Source organism: Eptesicus fuscus, chromosome 5 (genome assembly GCF_027574615.1).
Source record: "Eptesicus fuscus isolate TK198812 chromosome 5, DD_ASM_mEF_20220401, whole genome shotgun sequence".
Lineage (NCBI taxonomy): Eukaryota > Metazoa > Chordata > Mammalia > Chiroptera > Vespertilionidae > Eptesicus > Eptesicus fuscus.
In genome coordinates this window covers 76,182,883-76,199,217 of record NC_072477.1, presented here as the reverse complement: position 1 = coordinate 76,199,217, position 16,335 = coordinate 76,182,883, and the positions used below count along the sequence as shown (strand labels likewise).

The following is a 16,335-nucleotide window of genomic DNA, read 5'->3' as shown; positions in this document are numbered from 1 at the left end:
CTATCTAATAATAGAATAACATGTAAATTACCATCACTCCGCTACGCCCACCATTGGGCGGCAGGAGGCTGGGGGGTGGGACTCGGGGTGGCCTATCCGGCCATTGAGAGGCACGGATCCGCTACCACTGAGCGGGGCTACCCTGCTGTTGAGAGGTGCAGGGGGCGGGACTCCTGCCCCCTGTGCCTCTCAATGGCCAGATCCGGGGCCGCTGAGGGGGTCCCGCCCCCTGTGCCTCTCAACAGCAGGGTAGCCCCCCGTAGCGGCCACGGACCATCAAAAGGAGGGGAGCGAGCTCTGGCCTCAGTCAGCGAGCCACGGAAACCCGGCAGAGGATGGAGAGCAGCGACGAGGAAGACATGGAGAAGCACCGCATCCACCTATGCCCCGTCACTCTACACACATGCTGCACCTCCTGCCTGTGAAGTCCGGGTTAACCTGTCCGCCCCTGTGGGGCGCTTTTTCACCCCGGCCATCTGTCAGGGTCCCGATGGACTCGAAGTGTCGTTTCGGGGCCGCAGTCTGAGGGGCGAGGAGGTGGAGGTGCCGCCTGGCCTGCTGGGATATGTGATGGTGATGGAAGAGAAGTCAGTGGGGAAGCAGGACTTTTCAGCGGGATCCGACAAGGACGAGCAGGAGCTGGTGGAACCCCTGGAGGCGCTGGAGCGGGACTTCGACCGCTTTATTCGTGCCTCCGCCAGTTTCAGCCGCTTCACCCTGTGGGGCCTGGAGAGCATCCCTGGCCCGGATGCCAAAGTGCGTGCGGCCCTGACCTGGCCCAGCCTGGCTGAAGCGATCCATAAACAGGTGCCGCAGGACTGAGAACCAGCGCTTGAAACTGGAAGCCACCGATCCCTTCACCAGCTCTCCACTTTGGATCCGCTGAGTCCACCACCCCAATAAATGAGCTCTTTCACAGCAAAAACAAAAACAAAACAAACAAAAAAACAAAAGTGGGGGACCTGGGTGCCTGTCTGCTCCGGCACCAGGCCTTTCAGAAGCCTTCGCTGAGCCGGAGGCTTCTGAAAGGCCTGGTGACCAGCGGACAGGCACCCAGCTCCACCGCGAAAAGCGAAAGCGTGTAGGGGACCCTACACGTGCATGATTCAATCATGCACTGGGCCTCTAGTTATATATAACAATTATACATTTATGTTATTTAAACTATAAATATCGCGAAATAATGTGTTTTCCTCAAAGTGACACACTACCCGAGTTATGCTCAGTATTTTTGGCGAAGTTTGACAAACCAAGCTCAAAAGGTTGCCCATCACTGGGTTAGGGGCTTGATCCCCAGTGGGGTAAGTGCAGGAGGCAGCCAATTGATGATATTTCTCTCTTATTGATGTTTCTATCTCTCTATCATCTCCCTTCCTCTCTCTTTCTCTCTAAAAATATCAATCAATAAATTGTAAAATAATAATAATAAAACAAATATAGAAATAAAATAAAATTTTCTTGTTAAAAAAACAATTGTGTTCAATTTGTTCATTGGTTTTGTGTAATATAAAATTAGAAATCAAGGTATGATAGTGTCAAATTTACTTTAAAACATATAAACATTGCACAGTAAGGTATTATGTATGTGCTAGAAATTAAGCTTCAAATCTAGGTTGAGAATCTATACTGTACTAATTAATAATTTATGCTGTATAGGTTGCCCTAATTGAGAATTTATTCAGAACAGCTTTACAGCTAACATTATAATCAAGTACTTCCAATTTCTACATATTGATTAACACCTGAGTGAGTGATAATTATGAATAATAAATGCTAGAAATGTGTGTTTTTTTATAAAAATGCTCTTGCGATTTTTCACTTCCAAACTATGACACCTTATGATGTAATTTTGTCAGTGTGGGGGTAGGATGGGAAGTTGGTGAAGGGAATGTCCCTCCTGGTGAAATTCATTAGAACACCTCCATCTAGTTCAAATGTGATCTGAATGTAGCACAGCATTGATGTTGAAGCACTCCCCAAACTCCATCTACCCTTCCCTTTGGCTTCAAAGAAAACAAAACAAAAACAAAAAAAAACCTTCATGAGAACTCCCCAGGCGGCGCAAGGCTGAGTTCTTGAGTCACAGAAAGTCCGAGTGTCTCAGAAGGTTTGTGCTCAGCTCCCCCTGCAGTCTCAGTCACTGTGTCACTCACAGCACAGAAGTACACAGCAGAGTCGTTCCAGTGGGCTGAGTGTTTCTTCAGGTTGAAAGAGGTTTTATTCTTCCTAAATACAGCTTCAAAATCTTTCATGCCTTTAACCACGGGGTCCCCTGAAATGTACCTGAGGAGAAACTGGAGTCCTTGGTTGGGGTGTTGCACGTACCAGTAGAGGTACGGTGAAGAAGAAGATGAATATTTGCATCTCAGCTCTAGTGGGGCTCCTTCAGAGACAGTGACATGGCCATCAGGCTGGTTTGCTGACTGTGCTCCGGTTCCTCCTGAAACGTCAATGCTGTGTAAGTAAAAGCAGTGTAGACTTGGCCCCGAAGAAAAGGTTTCTCTATTCAGGTTCTAATTAGAACATGCTCACTATTGTGAAAATAGGAAAGGGAATGGAATGTTACTTACTCAGGGCAAAAATCACCTCAAGCACAGGGATGAGTAGCAGGACCATGGCTAACCAGTATAAGGGCTGCAGGCTCCAGAGCAGGTAAGACAAGAGCTGAGGTCACTGAGCCTTCCGAGGCTAAATTGGCTACGTGCTTTGCCTTGACAAGGCTTTCTTTTAATGAACTTGGATCTTTTCTGGCCTCTTATTCTTATTACAGGTTCCTATGTACTCAGACATCAATGAGGACACAACAGCCAGCTGCAGGGAGGAGGGGCTAAGTGCATGGTGATGACTTCCAACAAAAATAAATGTCTTACCTGTGTAACATCGCCCTCTGGGGGCCAGAGGCAAGACCAAAGATTCAAGAGAGCTAACTGTGTTTCCTTCTCATTTCAGAGATGAGATGCGAAAACTGCAGCATGCGTGTTTCTTCCTTCCTGAATCTGTGATGATGTCACCTTCTGTAGTAGGTGATGTTAGTCCTAAAATAAATGAGAAATGGGAGTTAAGTAACAATCGAAGAGTAACTTACCTCATTGATAAGTTAGTCACAGAAGACAATACTCTAAACTTTAAAATACTGTTGAGAAACTACATTATTTTTTAAAGCCGTTCATCAGGTAGAAAGACTAAGATCAACTAACTATTGCCTCAATGGAGCTGAGCTTCATATCGTCTTATGCTGCTAGATGAAAGCATCAAAGTGTGCGTAAGAAATTACTCCTTTTTGGTGTTAAGAAAAAGAAAAAAAGACATTAGACCAGAGGCTCATACTTATAATTAGCCTGGAACACATCTCATTAATTATTTAATCAGTGCAAATGAATAAAGGCCATAATTTTCAGCCCTATCTGGTTTGGCTCAGTGGGTAGAAGGTCAGCCTGCAGACAAAGGGACCCAGGTTTGATTCCAGTCAAGAGCTGGTAACTAGTTTGCAGGCTCCTCCCAGCCCAGGCCCTGGTCAGGGCACATGCTGGAGGCAACCAATCAGTGTATTTCACACCGATGTTTCTCTCTGCCTTTCCCTCTCTTGTCCACTCTCCCTAAAAATCAATGGAAAAATATCCTCAGTTGAGGATTAACAAAATAAATAAATAAAATAAAACAGCATGAAAATGTCCTTGTCCCTTTTGCTCTTTATCCTCCTACACACACACACAAAAATAATGTGATTAGAAATTACTCGCAAAAAGCAGAGCTATAGTTACTAGAATGGTCACACCAATTTTGTGGTGGTGGAGAAAGAGCAACCACCCAGGCACCTGGAATGAAAGAACCGTGGACCCAGCAGCGAGAGGGGATAAATGCTCTTTGTATGCTAGATTCAATATGGTCTGCTGGAGCCAAACAACAGCTGCAGTTGGCAATCTGACTTGCTCTGGTTTGTTATCCTCTTCCACATTCTATGAAAACAGAAAATCTATTAATGAGGCCTGTCCTGAACTATTCTGCTGTGCCTGACACCATCAATGGAAGCTTCCCAACAGAGATTCCCATCCCCATTTGTGTACAAACACATAAATCACCACAAACTTGTTTCAGTTGAACTGGTACAAATACTAGTATATATGCTTCTGGTGTCTAAGCAGTCTTGAGTTATATACCATGAATGACTGTAAAGATTGCAGATACTCAGTAATGCTGCTCCTATAGCTTAACCAAATTGATGTAATGCTGATTCTAGTCAAGTTCAATAATAAATCCCAAACTGGATTCACCTATGCCTTTTCAGATTATATGTTTATGTCTGGGGAGACAGAATATCTCTCCATTTGAAAAGGTGGTTGCTTTTTGGTCCTTTTTTGGCAATTAAACCAAAGATTAGTATCCCAAATTACTTTGCAAGGACCATAATGATTATTATGCTATATCCTAACTGTTTATATCCTGGGACTTATTCACAGTTGATGAATTCTGAGATCCTAGGAGGCATGATTGAATTTAATGCTACAGATTGATCTCAACTTGCTTCTTTGAGTCTCCAAATCAAATGTGGTTTGAGAATAATAGAATAGATCTAGTCAGCTTTAATTAAATATGGTTTGAGAATAATAGAATAGATCTAGTCTCAATCAGATTAATCAGAATAGCTGACGAAGTTTCATACTCACAAGAAAACTTTCTAGAAACTAACAACACGTAGGACCCTGAAGTAGATTGCAAGTCTCTCATACTCCTATGGGCTTGCTGGGTATAGCAATAATGTAAGGCCATGCCTCTCAACCTGTAACCATTTCTCAGGGTTGTGCTTGCAACATGCAACACTGAGGAATGAGGTAATGTCTTCTCTGAGACAAAGAGCAAGCTTGCTACTTGCTAAAGAAAATGCAGTGAATTCCCTAAGCTCAGTGTTTCTCATCTATGACACAGTCCTGCTGCACTAATATCATCCATCTGTACCCATTATACCACCCCATGAGACTTAAGGGCAAGTGATACATGCCGATAGTCATGCTCCCTGCTATGCCATCCTATATAATAAAAGTATAATATGCTAAGTGTCTAAACAATAAAAGCATAATATGCTAAGTGTCTAAAGTATAATATGCTAAGTGTCTAAAGTATAATATGCTAAGTGTCTAAACCTTTCAGTCAACCATTCGACCAGTAGCTCTGATGTCCACTGACCACCAGGGGGCAGGCGCTCCAACTGGAAGGTTAGCTTTCTACTGGGGTCCAGCCAATGGGGACTGGGCAAGAGGGCCGGACATGCCCTGGAGCCCTCCTGAGGTCCCTCCTCTGCTGGCCAGCCCCCATAGGCCCTGATTGCTGGCCAGGCTGAAGGACCCCCACCGGTGCACGAATTTGTGGACCAGGTATCTAGTAAGTAATAAAAGCCTTTGTCTCTGACCCAGGAGTCTTGTGTCTTTACTGACAGCATCAAAGAAACAATTTATTATCTTGTAAGAAGGGCAAGATCAGAGACCTAATAATTCTGACACTTTTATAGATACTATAATAAAGACTTTACTCTTGAGAAATGTAAGTTTTCCAAAACTGGTCCAGAATGAGCCTCTTTTCAAGGATGTAATGTCTAGTCCCATATGAGATTTAACTATCATTTCTAATTAAATGCTTGAGCAATTTTCTGATATACATTAATGAAATAAAGACTACTGGAGAATTAGTGTTACATACTTAAATTACTATTAATTGTGTAAGGAACCTGATAACCAGTAGATAGACAATCAAAGGTAGAATAATTATGAACTAGTTCTTGAACCATAGTAATCTTTAATCCAACTTAAAAAAATCAAATCTCCTATAAAATGTGTCTACCAAGGCTAATTATTTAAATATGTTTACTGAGGGGATTTTTTTTTTTGCAGTAATCCTATATAATAAAAGGCTAATATGCAAATTGTCCCCTCAAGGGTTCAACCAGCAGACCAGGAGTTTGATTGCTCACTATGACGTGAACTGACCACAAGGGGGCAGCGCAGAACATGGCAGGCGACCAGCAGTGGCGGGGCCCTGAGGGAGCAAGGGAAGGAGGAGGCCGGGAGGCTGGGAGTCAGGGAACTACACAGTGATGGTGCGGTGCGTGGGCAGCAAGGAAAGGAGGAGGTGGGAGCCGGGAGGCAGGGAATCTGATGGGCTCTGATTCTAGGCCAGGCCTAAGGACCCTACCTGTGCACGAATTTTGTGCACCGGGCCTCTAGTTTGAAATAAAACATTGACATGTGCTCATAATTATTTGACTTGAAGTTAACTTTTATACTTTTCAAAATCTTCTGGATATGTCTTTTTTTTCTTTTATATAGTTCACTGTGGGGTTACTAGCCTTCAAGTTGAGTTCATTCAGCTTACACCTGATAAAGTGATGTTGGTTAAGTGAGGACTGGCTGAGACCCTGAGTGGGTATAATTATTTGACAGAGCCCACTGAGCAAAGGAAGGCTAAGATCTGAGTCTGAAGGTAAGAGCCAGAGAGAACTGAATTGTACCACATACCCAACCAAGGAGAACATACACAAAGATGAGTTATTAAGGTGGGAATGAGGTCAAGGGAAAAAGGGGAGAGAGAGCAGCGCCAAGAAACTTCATTCAGTAGATATTTCTCAGCTGACTACTATAAGCCAGTCACTACTCTATGCACTAAGGATAAAGCCATGAACAAAATCAATAACTCTGACCTCATAGAGCTTATATTCTAATTGAAACTATAAGCAATGAACACATTGGCATATATGTCTACAATATAACTGCATGTTATAATTACCACCAACAGGAAGTAAACAGGTTGTTGTGATAGGGAGTTAGGAAGTCAAGAAGATAAGCAGAAGTCAAAAGGCTTTTTCTACAGTAAATGATATTTGAGCTGAGCACCAAAGGATGAAAATGAGCCAGGCTCACCAAAATCTGGAGGAAGAAAATTTCAGATGTGAAAGGATAAGACCAAATGTGGGAAAGGACATGGCAAATTCAGAAAATAGAAAGGAGATCAGAGTTGTTGCTGCACAGAGAGCCAGGGAAAGAGAGTTAAGAGCTGGGATTGAAGAGTCGGGCAAGATTCAAATAATGGAGAACCTTGTACATCACAGCCTGGGGTTGTTATTTTATTCTAAGAGCAACATAAAACCATTGACACATTTAGGCAAGTAGAGGCAGCTTCAAATTTACAGTTTGAAAAATCACTCTAGATACCGGTTAGATTTGTGTTGCTCAAACTTTTCAGGGATAGAATCACCTGAGAATCTTGTTAAAATGCAGATTCAAATTCAATCAGGCTCAATTGGAGCCTGAGATTATGCTCAAGTTTCAATACTGCTGGTCCACATTTTGAGTATCAAAGATGTGGGGAATACATTGTCTTGAGAGAAAAGAGGCCAGTTAGAAGGTGGGGAATACATTGTCTTGAGAGAAAAGAGGCCAGTTAGAAGGTCTCATGGACCAGAACTGTGTTTTTCAAACTTTGTTTAATATATTTTATTTTATAAAACTTTATTCTTATTCTGTGTGATGTACACCATTTTGCTATGTCATGCTTTGAGGAAGACATACAGCATCTGTAGATACTAACTTTTCCATCTTTTAAATGAAGGGCATGGGCTAAATCAGTATTTCCTAAAGAGTGATTGATGCAGGAGATCATGTTAGGCAGAACATAGCTTAATTTTTTTAGTTGTTACATATGTAATGTTATTTCACTTTGTAATAGAAAATAAAAAACCAGCATATCAAATATATGGTTTCACAGATAGGATCAATTAAAACAAGAATACTTTTTTATATAGTTATTTTAAAAGTCTGTTTAATATAAAATTTAACTTAATATTAAATTAGAAAATAATGGTATAAGTGGCCCACAGATACAGAAAATATTATGAAGATTATGAACAAATGAATAAAATGCTGTTGATGAGGGTAAAACTTGCTCTATCAGCTGGAAGCCGGAGCCACAAAGGGGTCTGACCTCTTGCAGTGAAGGGTACAGCAGTGGAAGGGACTCTGGGCAAACAGGCCCAGGATCAGTACACTCTGCATTGAGGAGCAACACCTCAATAGTGACAAAATGAAATTTAATTCAGTATAAATTCAGATTCATCAGACAAGTGAATGACTTATTATCCGCAACTTCTATTTGGAGACAGAGATTATAAAGAAGATTCCCTTTATAAATAAGGTACACACCTTCACTCCCACACACAGGCTAGACCAGCTGCAGGGCTGTGGTACAGACGGCAGGTGCTTTTAGAGCCCTGTGGCTGAATCTCCAGGATGAGAGGCTGGGATACGCAAACACTATAAAACTTCTCTTTTCCAAGCCCTTAAAACATATATATATATATATATATATATATATATATATATATATATATATGTGTGTGTGTGTGTGTGTGTGTGTGTGTGTGTGTGTGTGTGTATATATATATATAATTATTGATTTCAGAGAGGATGGGAGAGAGGAGAGAGAGAGAGAAACATCAAAGATGAGAGAGAATCATTGATCGGCTGCCTCCTGCATGCCCTCAACTTGGGATTGAGCTGGCAATCCATCAGTCCCTAGGCCTATGCTCTATCCACTGAGGCTAACCAGCGAGGGCTCTTTTCCAAGTTCTTTAAAATTTTTGTCTGCCTGCTCTTTTTGGCTTGATTGAGATACAAGTCTTTTCCCATAATCCTGTCTGAACCAAAGGAATGTGTAAAATGTTTTCTTTTGAGAAGTACAATTAAGAATGGCACGTTTTCTCTTCTGCTTCACATTCTACCAGGAAATCTCCTTGACAATCTCCCAAGTGCAGGTTTGGGTACTGGCTGCAAGTGCCTGGAGAGATGTACAGGGCTGGATCGCTGAGCTGGTTGACTGTGATGTGCAGGGAGCTCTGCATGGTGATTTGATCCAGAATTGCTGTGTATCTTCCATTAGACTTTTGGATCTCACTGTAAGTCATTATTATCAGGGAAACAGGACTTCTCCCAGTGTCCTGTTTGTACCGCCTTAAGTTGTTAAAGGGGCTCACTGTATAATTGCATTGAATTGTACAATTGTCTCCCTCCAGGATGATCAGGGATAAAGAATTCTGTTCCACTTGGTTTTTGCCCATTCAACCCTATTCAGAAAGCAAAGTGAGATTTGAAAGATCGACCTTTCATTCTTAATGATTTCTAATTTGCACCCTTCCCTTCTCCCCACAATGAATTCCAGGTGAACTATAAAATGGCCCTATTTTCTCCCCCACTTCCACCCTTTGCTGCAAATGCAAAGAAAATATTCCTTGGTGGGAGCTCCTGTGTGAACCTGGCTAAAACTCTTTATTAACTTACAAAAAAAATGAAGCCACAAAACCATCAAGGTCCTCAGATGCTTCTCCATTCTTCTTCTGCACAAGGATGCCTCCAAAAGGTGGCTTGTCTACTCAACACCTTTTTTTAAAACATTACACAAAGTATATTTAAGAGTTTATGCTTAGCAAATCAGAGACAACTTGCCCAGACAGAGAGCAGATTTTGGTATCCTATACACCATAATATGTACAAACAGGGTCAATACAAACACTGCCATTTTGAGGTCAAATCTACAGTAACACAAAACCTCTGATTAAGCTTTTTGCTAAGTTTCCTCCTCATTATTTGCAACATTATATAGCATACTAGAGGTCCGGTGCATGAATTCGTGCATAGGTGGGGTCCCAAACTGGCAGTCTAATGCAGCCTGCCACTCCTGCCTGCCACTCCCGCTCATCCCAGCCCTGCTGCACCTGCCACAGGCTGGCACCCAACAGTCCCAATCAGGAGAGGCTCAAGTCACTGCAGCAGCACTCGCCAGCCATGAGCCCTGTGTCTGGTGCCCATCTGGAGGGGAGAGGTGGAGGAGGAGTGGGTGTGAAGCGATTAGCCCTCCAGGCAGGTGGTGGGATGCCCTTGCGGGCCTGGGATCCTGATCCATCCCACTGACATTCGTGCTGGTTGTCAGGAGCCACCTGGCAGCAGCTTTTATATCGTTTCTTCCGTGCAGAATGTCTAGGGAGGGGAAGAGGCCGAGGTGCCTGAGGCCAACTTACAGGAGGCCGGTGCTGTTGGGATCATGCCTATAGTACCAGGCAGTCAGTGCCTGACCCATTCTTGGGAGATTGGACCTGCAGGACTACTGAGGGAGTGAGTGGCTGCCACCAGGCTGGTGGGCCGCTGGGATGGGTCAGTCAGCTGAGTGGTGCTCCCACTGTGGGAGCACACTAACCACCAGGGGGCAGCTCCTGTGTTGAGTTTCTGCCTCCTGGTGGTCAGTGTGCTTCATAGTGACCAGTGGATCGATCGTTCGATCATTTGGACGTTCAGTGGCTTAGGCTTTTATATATATAGATAAGTCTCTATATGGCTGTATAAGCATAGTAAATTAGTATTTAAAACATAGGAGAGTTAAACCTCAACAGTCTCATCTGAAAATAGGTGAGGTAACACTTACCTAACAATTTTTGAAAAATTTAGAAGACATGATGCAGGCTGTCGCCAAGATGGCAGAGTAGGAAACCTAGTTCTCTTTCCTCCCCAGAAATACCAGCATAACAATGACATTAGTACCAAAATACCTTGAAGAGAAATTCAGAATCCAGCTAAAAAAGTAAAAGCACCCCAGAGGAGCACAAACTGAGAGCAGTTACATTTATTCAGGTAAGAATATTTCAATTTACCTGTATCAGTTTCTCCAGAAAATCAGGTAAGCTCAATACCAAGAAGACAACCTAGGCCCATGCTTTCTCCCACATTGGGCTGGAGCGGGGAGGGGGAGAGAGAAGTGATTTAGAGTGTGTACCTAGCCTCCTAGCCTCTCAAGGGCACCCTCTATGGAGCCTGTCTCTATCTCACCTCATACAGAGTGCTGAATTATAGGCAAAGCTCAATCCCTTGGGACAGTAAAAAATGTGGGGGGAGGGAGCCCACACCCAGTCAGTGCTGCTCTGTGAGATTGGAAAAGCAGAACAGAGGATTTTCCTCCAATCCTTGATTATCATGATTACACAATGAATACTTTAAACTACTTTAAAAGGCCTTGCTTATCCCAGTCAAAAAACATAGGGTGGTTGCATGGATTTTAATAAACAAGATTCATCTATATGCTGATAACAAGAGACTCACTTTAGCATTAAGGACATACATAGGCAAAAAGTGAAGGGTTGTATAAAAGAGATTTGGATAGAGATTATAAAGAAGATTCCCTCTATAAATAAGGTACACACCTTCACTCCCACAGACAAGGGAGCGACGTATTATCCGAAGATCATGTTAGGCAGAACATAGCTTATTCTTATATTTATATATTCTTATATTTATATAACATGAAATAGCTTAAGTGTTATATTTCATGCAAATGGTAAACACAAGAGAGCAATAGTAGTTATTTTTATATCAGACAAACTCTACCTTAAACCAAAAACTGTCAAAATCACCTTAGCCAATTTTGCTCAGTGCATCAAGCATCGGTCCAAGGACTGAAGGGTCGCAGGTTTGATTCCAGTCAAGGGCATGTGTCTCAGTTGTAGGTTAAATCCTCAACAGAAGCGAATGGGGTGCGTGCAGGAGGCAACCAATATATGTGTCTCTCTCACATTGCTGTTCCTCTCTCTGAGTCTCTCCCTCTCCCTTTCACTCTTTCTAAAAATCAATGGAAAACATATCCTCTGGTGAGGATTAACAACAACAACAAAAAACTGTCAAAGTAGAAAAAGAAAGTCATCTATATATATAAAAGCCTAAGTAACCGTTTGACTATTCAACCGTTCGACCGGTAGCTATGATGTGCATTGACCACCAGGGGGAGACACTCAATGCACAGGCATGGAAACATGAAACAGACTGATGAATCTCAGGAGGAAGGTGGAAGGGGGAGGGTGGGAAGGGATTAACCAAAGATCTTGTATGAATACTAGAGGTCTGATGCACAAAATTTATGCACAGGGGGTCTCTCAGTCCAGCCTGCACCCTCTTGCAACCTGGGAACCCTCAGGGGATGTCCGAGGGTTTAGGCCCAATTGGCAGTCGGACATCCCTCTCACAATCCTGGACCCTTCGCTCCTAACCGCCCATCTGCTCACTCCTTACCGCTTGGCTCACTGCTCCTTAGCATTGCTGCAGAGGTGGGAGAGGCTCACACCACCGCCGCTGTGCTGCCAGCTGTGAGCTCAGCTTCTGGCTGAGCTGCACTCCCACTGTGGGAGCGCACTGACTACCAGGAGGCAGCTCGAGCATTGAGCATCTGCCCCCTGTTGGTCAGTGCACGTCATAGCAAGCCGTTGTTCTGGTTGGTCCGCTGTAAGGGCCGCTGGGCTATTATGGATATAATTTAGAGGCCCAGTGCACAGATTTGTACACCCGTGGGGTCCCTCAGCCTTGCCTGTGGGGATTAGGTCAAAACGGGTAGTCTGACATCCCCAAAGGGGTCCCGGATTACAAGAAGTCACAGGCCAGGCCAAGGGACCCCACTGGTGCATGAATCTGTGCACCGGGCATCTAGTTATGTAATAATAAATGGGTCAATTAATCAAGAGTACATAATAATTATAAATGTATATGTATCTAATATCAGAGTTAATATATAAAAAAATATATTTCTTGCAGCTTGAAAATTTAGATTTGCCAGTCCCCACAATTACATGAGCTAATTCCCTAAAATCTTTGTCTCTCTCCACTCACAGGCCTACACACACACACACACACACACACACACACACACACACACACACACACTATTGATCCTATTGGTTCTGTTTCTCTGGAGAACCCTAATATAGAGAGTGATTTTAAAAAATAGATTTTATATTCAAAAAATAATAGCCTTATATTTGTATACACCAAAATAATATAGATTCATTGTGTGTAGGTTTATATACTTTTGTGAATATTTGTTATATTTCCCAATAAAATTATTTTAAGTGTTGATAGTAATGATATTATAGCCCATAGAAATGGTTGATTCCCTTCTGGGAAGGATAAAACCACAGAATCAGCCCAGAAAATTTGAGAGACAAAACTGAAAGGAGAGAGGGTAGAAGAGAGGAAGAATGAGAAAGAACACCAGTACAACAGAACTCTGCATACCCATTCTTCTTATATTAAGAGCACTATATATGAAATACAACCATTCATCAACAATACCTTCAGAGAGGCAATAATAGTTACTGCAATGGATATTTACAAACTTCACCAAGAAATCTATGTGGTAACAGAAAAAATTCAAAAATTCTCCCCTAAAGCAATGGCAGGACCCAAATCACTGAGGCAGCAGCAGATTTCAAGGCATTCAAGTAGTTAGGACTCTTCCAAACTCTAAATCCAACTCTTGTCTATTTAATTCCTCGCCTATGAGAACTCAGAAGTTACAACGTTGTCCTTGCTCTCCAGAATTCATTTTCTACTTCCCATTGTTGTGTGAACTATTTGTGAGCACGTTGTCAGCTACTTAGTCTGAGTCTTATCCATCCCAAACAACTCATGATGTTGGAAAAACAGGCAAATAGTAGACCTTGCCTGAGATGACACCTCACTGCACATCTTGTAAAATAATGAAGTAGTTTATTACTATTCCCTCCTTCTTTAATGGCATTTCTTCCACTCAAATCATTTTCTCTGTATATATTTCTAAGAAGTCTTAGAGGTTGACTAGATATATATTCTTTATAGACCCAGTAAGCTGTTGGCATGAAGCGACACTAATATTAAAGTATAATTTTTGTATGAAAAAACAGCCCAGTAGATGTGGCTCAGTGGATTGAGCACCATCCCATACACCAAGAGGTAATTGGTTTGATTCTCGGTCAGAGCACATACCTGGGCTGCAGGACTGATGCCCATTTGGGGGTTGAGGGGTACAGGAAGAAGCCCATTGATGTTTCTTTCATCATCGCTGTTTCTATCTCTCTCTCCCTCTCCCTTCCTCTCTCTCCAAAATAAAATAAAATAATAATTTAAAAATGCTTAGATTGAAAATCTTAATAAGAAACAATGAAAAATGGGAAAAAAAGACAAAGATAATCTTTAAAATCAATGAAGAAAAATGACTTACTCAAGAATTGATATTGAACCTGGGTAGATGCCTCAAAATAAAAAAAGAAAAATATAAAGTTTTGAACATAACCTCACTACACACACACCCAAAAAATATCTAGACTACAATATTAAAGACAAAAATAATCTAAAAGAAATTAAAGAAAACATGAGGTAAATTTTTCTCATTTTAGAGTGCTATAAATTTTTAATGTAACTCAGAATCCACAAAAAATTTTTTGATAAATTTACTAATATTAAAAGCTATTTTTACAATTCTGCATGGCAAAAAAGGAAAAGGGGCCATAAATACAATCAGAAGAGTAATAATAAACCTTTTTTAAAGACACATATGTGTGATAGCCTTATGACAATCTCATTAATGTAGAAGATGCTCTCTAAAATCTATATTTAAAAGAGATAACAGTAGGAAATAGGCAAATATATGACTGGACAATTGAGGAAAAAATGTAAATAACTTTTAAATATAGGAAACTGTCTCTTTGATAATTAAAGAAGTCATTTAAAAATAAAAGAAAGCCTAAATGATAAAGAAAATTTTAAAAACTTTGTAATGCACTATGTATGAGGAAAACAGGTATTCTGCCCAATCATTTCTTTTAGTATTATATATTTACTACTGTCCAATCCACAGATTCATGCACATTCAAGGAAATTAATTAGAATAAATATTTTGATATCGCTATTCACTATTTCTCTATAATAGAGTGTCAACCAAATTCATGATTGACATTGAGAGATCAAAACACACATGTGCGATTGGTGCCAGCAAGAGCTTTATATGTACCGCACATGCATGAGTCAACTTAGCCATGTATATATGTCAACTTGCTTAATTAGACCTGCTTTCTGATTTAGCTGAACTTTTTCCAGCCCAGGGAAGAACCCCAACTTCTCTTTCAGGTAATTGTCAGCAACACAGCAGTAAATATCAACACAAAGCAGATTATTATTATAGATCAGGCAAGGAGAAAAAAGGGTAAAATATTTAACTGTAGCAGTGTTTGACTATATTCTGCATAGTGAGAAAACCTGAAGTCATTTTCAAGTTCCACCATTTCTTACTTTTTTTCAGTTGGGTCAAGTTTCTAAACTTTCTAAATCTCCATTGTCTTGCTAATGAAAAGAACATAGGATTCTACTGAGTCTTCTATCTACCTATTCCAGAACTTCTGTGAGGATCAAATGAGATGAGGCATGGGAAAATGCTTCACAAACATTTGGTTGAACTGTAAAATGTTTGCACCTGGCTATACTAGTAAAGCAAGTCAGGTTCCTGGGCTGAAGAAACTCCAAGGAGGCTAGTCGCTAGGGAGAGGAAGCCCAGCATTCCTACATGATGTCATTACCCAGCACCCACAGCAACCATTTCCAAGCTGGGCTGTACTATGGGCCACACTTTGTGCCATGGGTCTTGCCAGTGTTGGCTGCGATTTGGTCGGGTGTCGCTCAAGGGTGGTGGTGGGGCCTATGTCCCACTTGGAGGAAGCCAAGTGTTGGTTTGTTCACAGACCTGGTGACATTTATTTTTAAATAGCCAGTGCACATCATGGAAGCTCCTGCATTGAGTTTCTGCCTCCTGGTGATCAGTGCATGTCATAGCTATCAGTTGAAAGGACAGACACTTAGCCTTTTATATATAGACATAAAACTTACCTAGGAGACTGTTTGGCTGAACCATATAGACTACTGTCAGTAGATTCTTTTGAATATATTTCCTAAAATATTATTCAAAATTTAATTAATATTTATAATATACTAGAGGCCTGGTGCATGAAATTTGTGCAATGGGCAGGAGTCCCCAGCCAAGCCTGCATCCTCTCTAATCTGGGACTCCTCAGGGGATGTCTGACTGACGATCCAACAGGGATCAGGCCTAAACTGGCAGTTGGACATCCCTCTCACAATCTGGGACTACTGGCTCCCAACCACTCCCTGCCAGCCTGATCAATGCCTAACTGCTCCTTTGCTGGCCTGATCACCCCCAACAGCCCTCCCCTGTCAGCCTGGTCCCCCCCAACTGCCCTCCCCTGCTGACCCAGTCACCCCTAACTGCCCTCCCCTGCCAGCCATCTTGTGACCACATGGGGGTGGCAATTTGTGCGAGGGTGTGACAGTCAATATGCATATTATCTATTTATTATAAAGGATACTATGTTTTTCTATTTCAATTATTTTGGCTTTCTTACTTTTTTTGTGCTATTTTTGATTCATCAATGATTAACTGCCAATTTTCTGCTGGTCTTGAGAAGTAATCATTGCTTGTGATAAAGGCACTGGT

At 41.8% G+C, this 16,335-nt stretch overlaps 1 pseudogene; it reads left to right on the top strand.

The window, feature by feature from the left end:
* The first annotated feature begins 335 nt into the window (after positions 1 to 335).
* Positions 336 to 919, top strand: LOC129149016 (ribonuclease H2 subunit C-like; annotated as a pseudogene).
* The last annotated feature ends 15,416 nt before the right edge of the window (positions 920 to 16,335 follow it).